Source organism: Cebus imitator, unplaced genomic scaffold (genome assembly GCF_001604975.1).
Source record: "Cebus imitator isolate Cc_AM_T3 unplaced genomic scaffold, Cebus_imitator-1.0 Scaffold123, whole genome shotgun sequence".
NCBI classification, from domain to species: domain Eukaryota; kingdom Metazoa; phylum Chordata; class Mammalia; order Primates; family Cebidae; genus Cebus; species Cebus imitator.
Window position 1 is genome coordinate 1831939 of NW_016107438.1, and position 6699 is coordinate 1838637.

Genomic DNA, 6699 nt, shown 5'->3' on the forward strand with positions numbered 1-6699 from the left:
ATAATTTTTGTCTGATTTGAGCTACTACTTAAAGTGATGAAGTTTGAATTTTTAAATATTTACAGGGGTGCTAACCCACCCAGGACTTCTCTCCTCAATAGCAAATATACAATGTTTGTGATGAGGCATACTGGTTTTCTTTCACCTGTCACATATTTAGTGCTACTGAAGTATTTATTACAGAGTGAGGGAGAATTAGAAACAGGTCTATCTGGCAACATAACCCCCAATTCTGGACAATTTGAAACCATAGCACTAGGGGCCAAATGTGTAATATTGCACAAATATATAATTTTAAAAACATATAGTACTTTAAAATATTTATTGTGGGGAAATGAGAATTTTAATCACAATTTAAAATCTTATCATATTGTGCTACAGCTAAGCACTTTGACCTGTACCTTTTAAATACTGGGAAAATATCTCATAGGATAATTTGGAAGAGTAAATGAATTACCATGGAGATTTATACTTTTGTTAAAGTAGCATTATGAGGCATAAGACTTGAGAACCCTGCCTCCAAGAACTCAATTTTTATTTGTTGTTCTACTCAATTATACACAAGGAAATACATGGAGCATTTTGCTCTTCCTAAAAAAGCCAATAAAGCAAACCAATCTACTATCAAGTACAGGGATGATTTTAGACACAGAATTCCAATTTCCAGATATATTTTCTTATTTGTATAATTAGAAAAAGTTTAGAGGATCTGCTGCAGCTCTACTGTCTGCTATTTTATATTTGTTTTTCTTTGGTAAATTTGTTTAAGTTCCTTATAGATGCTGGATATTAGATCTTTCTCAGACACATAGTTTGCAAATATTTTTCCCATTCTATATATTGTCTGTTCACTCTGTTGGTAGTTTCTTTTACTGTGCAGAAGCTCGTAAGTTTAATCACATCTCATTTGTCAGTTTTAGCTTTTGTTGTAGTTGCTTTTTGTGTCTTTGTCATGAAATCTTTGAAGTTCCTATGTCCAGAATGATATTGCCTATGTTGTCTGCCAGGGTTTTTATAATTTGGGGTTTTACATTTAAGTCTTTAATCTATCTTGAGTTGATTTTTGTATATGGTATAAGGAAGGGGGTCCAGTTTCAATCTTCTGCATATGGCCACCCAGTTATCCCAGCACCATTTATTGAATTGGGAGTCCTTTCCCCATTGATTGTATTTGTCAACCTTGTCAAAGATCAGATGATTGTAGGCATTTGGCTTTATGTACAGGTTCTGTAACCCATTCCATTGGTCTACTTGTCTATTTTTGTGCCATTACCATGCTGTTTTGGTTACTGTAGCCTTGTAGTATAGTTCAAAGTCAGGTAGTATGATGCTCTCGACTTGTTCATTTTGCTTAGTACTGCTTTGGCTATTTGGGCTCTTTTTTGTTTCCATATAAATTTTAGAATAGTTTTTTTTTTTTTCCTAATTCTGTGTAAAGTGTCATTGGTAGTTAGGAGTATCACTGATCTGTCAATTGCTTGGGGCAGTGTCCATTTTAACAATATTGATTCTTCTTATCTTTGAACATGGAATTTTATTTCCATTTGTTTGTGTCATTTCTGACTTCTTTTCACAGTGTTTTTAAATTTTCTTTGTAGGCATCTTTCTCCTTCCTGGTAGCTGTATCCCTAGGTATTTTATTCTTTTTGTGACAACCGTCAATTGGATGTGTTCCTTATTTGGCTCTCAACTTGGTTGTTGTTGGTATACAGGAATGCTAGTGAATTTTGTATGTTGATCTTGTATTGAGAAATTTTGCTGAAGTTGTTTATCAAATTAAGGAACATTTGGGCTGAGACTATGGGGTTTTCTAGATATGGAATCATGTTGTCTGCCAACCGGGATAGTTTGACTTTCTGTCTTTCTATTTGGATGCCTTTTATTTCTTTCTCTTGCCTGATTGCTTTGGCCAGGAATTTCAATACTATGCTGAATGGGAGTAGTGAGAGGGGTTATTCTTGTCTTGTTCTGGTTTTCAAGGGGAATGCTTTCAGCTTTTGATCATTCAGTATGGTGTTGGTTGTAGGTTTGTCATAGATGACTCTTATTATTTTGAGGTATATTCTTTCAACACCTAGTTTTTTTAAGAGTTTTTAAGGTGAAAAAATATTGAATTTTATCAAAAGCCTTTTCTGCATCTATTGAGATGATCATGTGTTTTTTTGTCTTCAGTCTGTTTATGTGATGAATCACATTTATTGGTTTGCATATGTAGAATCAAACTTGCATCCCAGAAACAAAGCCTACTTCATCGTGGTGAATTAACTTTTTGATGTATTACTGAATTCAGTTTTCTAGTACTTTGATGAGAAATTTTACATCAGTGTTCATCAAGGATATCAGCCTGACATTTTCTTTTGTTGTTGTCTCTCTGCCTGGTGTTGGTATCAAGATAATGCTGGTCTCAGAAGTGATTAGGGAGGAGTTTTTCCTTTTCAATTTTTTAGAATAGTTTCAGTAGTAGTGATACCAGCTTCTCTTTGTACACCTGGTAGAATTTGGCTGTGAATCCACCTTGGCCAGGCCTTTTTTTACTTGATAGGTTGTTTGATATTGACTCAATTTTGGAGCTCATTATTGGTCTGTTCAGAGATTGTTTCTTCCTGGTTCAGTCTTGGGAGGGTATATGTGTCCACGAATTTATCCATATCTTCTAGATTTTTTAGTTTGTGTGCACAGCTTTGTTCATAATAGTCTCTGATGGTTATTTTTGTTTCTTTGGGACTCCTCTTTTTTATTATTATTATTTTTTGGATCTTCTCTGTTTCTTATCAGTCTAACTAGTGGCCTATCTATTTTATTAACTTATTCAAAAAAAAAGCTTCTGTCTTATTTGATCTTTTGAATGGTTTTTTGTGTCTCAATCTCCTTCAGTTCAGCTTTCATTTTAATAAATTCTTATCCTCTACTAGCTTTGGGGTTGGCTTGCTCTTGATTCTCTAGTTCTTTTGGATATGGTATTAGTTTGTTAATTTGACATCTTGCTAGCTTTTTGATGTAGACATTTAGGGCTATAAATTTCCTAACCATGCCTTAGCTGTGTTCCAGAGATTCTGGCTTGTTATATCTTTATTCTCATTAGTTTCAAAGAACTTTTTGATTTCTGCCTTAATTTCATTATTTGCCTAAAATTCACTCAGAAGGTGGTTGTTTAATTTCCTTGTAAATGTGTGGTTTTCAGCAATTTTCTTCATATTGAATTCTATTTTTATTGTGTGGTGGTCCAAGTGTCTTGATGTTATTTTTGTTTTTTTGAATTTGCTGAGAATTGTTTTATGTCTGATTATGTGACCAATTTTAGAGTATGTACCATGTGCAGATGAAAAGAATGTATATTCTTTTGCTTTTGGGTGGACAGTTCTATAGATGTGTATTGGATCCATTTGGTCCTGTGTCGAGTTCAGGTCCTGAATATAAGTTTTCTGCTTAGATGATCTGTCTAGTACTGACAGTTGGGTATTGATGACTCCCACTATTATTGTGTGTGTGTGTGTTCAATCTTTGTTGGCTTAAAGTCTGTTTTGTCTGAAATTAGGATTGTAACTTCTGCTTTCTTCTTGATTTCCACTTGCTTGGTAGAGTTTTCTTCATTCCTTTATTTTGAGCCTGTGGGTGTCACTGTATATGAGATGGGTCTCTTGAAAACAGCATACCATTGAGCATTGGCTCTTGCTTTTTTATCCAGCTTGCCACTCTGTGTCTTTTAATTGAGACATTTAGCCCATCTATATTCTAGGTTAGTATTGATGTGTGTGGATTTGATTCTGTTATCATTATCATTAGCTGTTTATTATGCTGACTTGTTTGTGTGGTTGCTTTATAATGTCACTAGTCTGTTTACTTAATGTGTTTTTGGTAGTGGCTGGTAATGGTCTTTTATTTCCATATTTAGTGCTTCTCCCAGGACCTCTTGTAAGGCAGGTCTGGTTGTAATGAATTCCCTCAGCATTTGCTTCTCTGAAAAGGATCTTATTTCTCCTTCACTTATGAAACTTAGTTGAACTGTGTCTGAAATTCTTGATCAGAATTTCTTTTGTTTAAGAATGTTGAATATAGGCCCTCAATCTCTTCTGGCTTATAGGGTTTCTGTTGAGAGATCCACTGTTAGTCTGTTGAGCTTTTCTTTGCAATGGTGTGTATTTTCTTTCTAACTGCCTTTAACCTTTTTTATTTCATTTCAACCTTGGAAAATCTTATGAACATATGTCTTTGGTATGATCTTTTTGTGAAGTAATTTGTTTCTCTTCATGTCCTGAATTTAAATATTGGCCCCTCTAGCTAGATTGGGGAAGTTCTCATGGATGATACCCTGAAATATATTTTCCAAGTTGCTTCCATTCTCCCCATCTCTTTCAGAGACACCAGTGAGTCATAGATTCAGTTTCTTTACATATTCCCATATTCCTTCTAGTTATTTGTTCCTTTTCATTCTTTTTTATTTATTCTTGTCTGATCTGATGCCTTATTTCAGAACACCAGTCTTCAAGCTTGAGATTCTTTCCTCAAACGATCTACTCTGCTATTAATACCTGTGATTTCATTGGGAAATTTGTGTAGTGTGTTTTACAGCTTTTTCAGGTTGGTTACATTCTTTTCTATACTCGCTGTTTTGTCTGTTAGCTACTGTATTGTTTTATTGTGATTCTTAGCTTCTGATATGGTTTGGCTGTTTCCCCACCAAAATCTCATCTTTAATTGTAGCTCCCATAATCTGCACATGTCATGGGAGGGATGCAGTGGGGAGTAATTGAATCATGGGGATGGGTTTTTCCCATGCTATTTTCATGATAGCGAATAAGTCTCATGAGTTCTGACAGTTTAAAAAAGGGCAATTCCCCTGCACACACTCTCTTGTCTTCCACGATGTAAAACATGGCGTGCCTTTGGTCCTCCTTCACCTTCTCTCATGATTGTGAGGCCTTCCCAGCCATGCGGAACTGTAAGTCCACTAAACCTCTTTTTCTTTACAAATTACCCAGTCTCAGGTATGTCTTTATTAGCAGTGTGAGAACAGACTAATACAGCTTTTTGGATTGGGTTTCATTGTAATCCTGAATTTTGATGATCTTCCTTTCTATTCATATTCTGAATTCTATTCTTGTAATTTCAGCCATCTCAGCAGAGTTAAAAACCTTTGCTAGAGGACTAGTGTGATCATTTGGAGAAAAGATGTCATTCTGGTTTTTTGAGTTGTCAGAGTTTTTGCACCGGTTCTTTTTAATCTTTGTGGGCTTAATTCCTTTGATCTTTGCAGTTGTTCTTTTGGATTTTTTAAATTTACTTTTATCCCATTGGATAATGTTGAGTGTTTGGTTGATATATAAAGTAGGTTCAGTTGATTAGCTTATTACTGAAAGATTTTAGGGTATCAAGGTTCAGCTCAGGACTTCTGAACTGCATGTTCAAATTTGAGGGAATTAGTATCATTGGGCCCCAGCTTTGAGCTCTGGGTCCTCAAGGTTAGGAATCTACTGTGCTGGAGGGTCTGAGGTGCTCCTGGACTGCTGATCATAGCACCCCAATTGGTGGTGTCTACCAAAGCACTTCATAGGGCAGTGACAGTGGGATCCATTCTCATTCACATGAGCCAGTGGCAGTGACGGTAGCAGTGTGCATGCTCATTAGCTGAAGCAGGGCACTAGCAGGTACGGGGGTGCTGGCCTCCATGTGGGTGTTCACAGCAGCAGTGGTGGCAGCATGGCACAAGGGATCGCGGGTCCTTGCTAGTGACTGTGTGTACATTCACACTGGTGGTGATGTTAACATGGGGACAGGGTGCTGGTGGGCACAGGACTGTGTGTACCCTTTGTACATGTTCACCCTGATGGCAGTGCTGAGTTCTTTGCATATTTTAGATATTAACCCTTTATGAGATATATGTTTGTAAATATTTTCTTCCTTCTTATAGGTTGCATTGTTGCTTGTTAAGTGTTTCCTTTGAGTGCAGAACCTTTTTATTTTAATGTAATGTTATTTGCCTTTTTTGGGGGGGCTTTTTTGCCCGTGCTTTTGGGGTCATATCAAAAAAGATCATTGCCCAGACCAATGTCATAAAGCTTTCACCCTAGGTTTTTTTTCTAGTAGTTTTATGTGGTATTATATTTTACATTTAAATATTTAATCCATTTTGAGTTTATTTTTGTATATGGTGTGAGATAAGGGTCCAATTTTATTCTTTTGCATGTGGATATCCAGGTTTTCCCAGCACCATTTGTTGAGTAGACTATTCTTCTCTCATTGTGATGCTTGGCACCCTTGTTGAAGATCAAAGTCAAATTGTCTCTATTTGCAGATGACATGATTGTATATTTGGAAGACCCCATGTCTTAGCCCAAAATCTCCTTAATATGATAAGCAACTTCATCAAATTCTCAGGATAGAAAATCAATGTGCAAAAATCACAAGCATTCCTATACACCAATAACAAACAGAGAGCCAAACCATGAGTGAACTCCCATTCACAATTGCTACAAAGAGAATAAAATACCTAGGAATACAACTAACAAGGAATGTAAAGGACCTCTTCAAGGAGAACTAAAAACCACTGCTTAAAGAAATAAGAGAGGACATAAAAAGATGGAAAAACATTCCATGCTCGTGGTTCAGAAGAATCAATATCGTGAAAATGGCCATACTGCCTAGAGTAATTTATAGATTCAATGCTATCCCCATCAAGCTACCATTTACCTTCTTCACAGA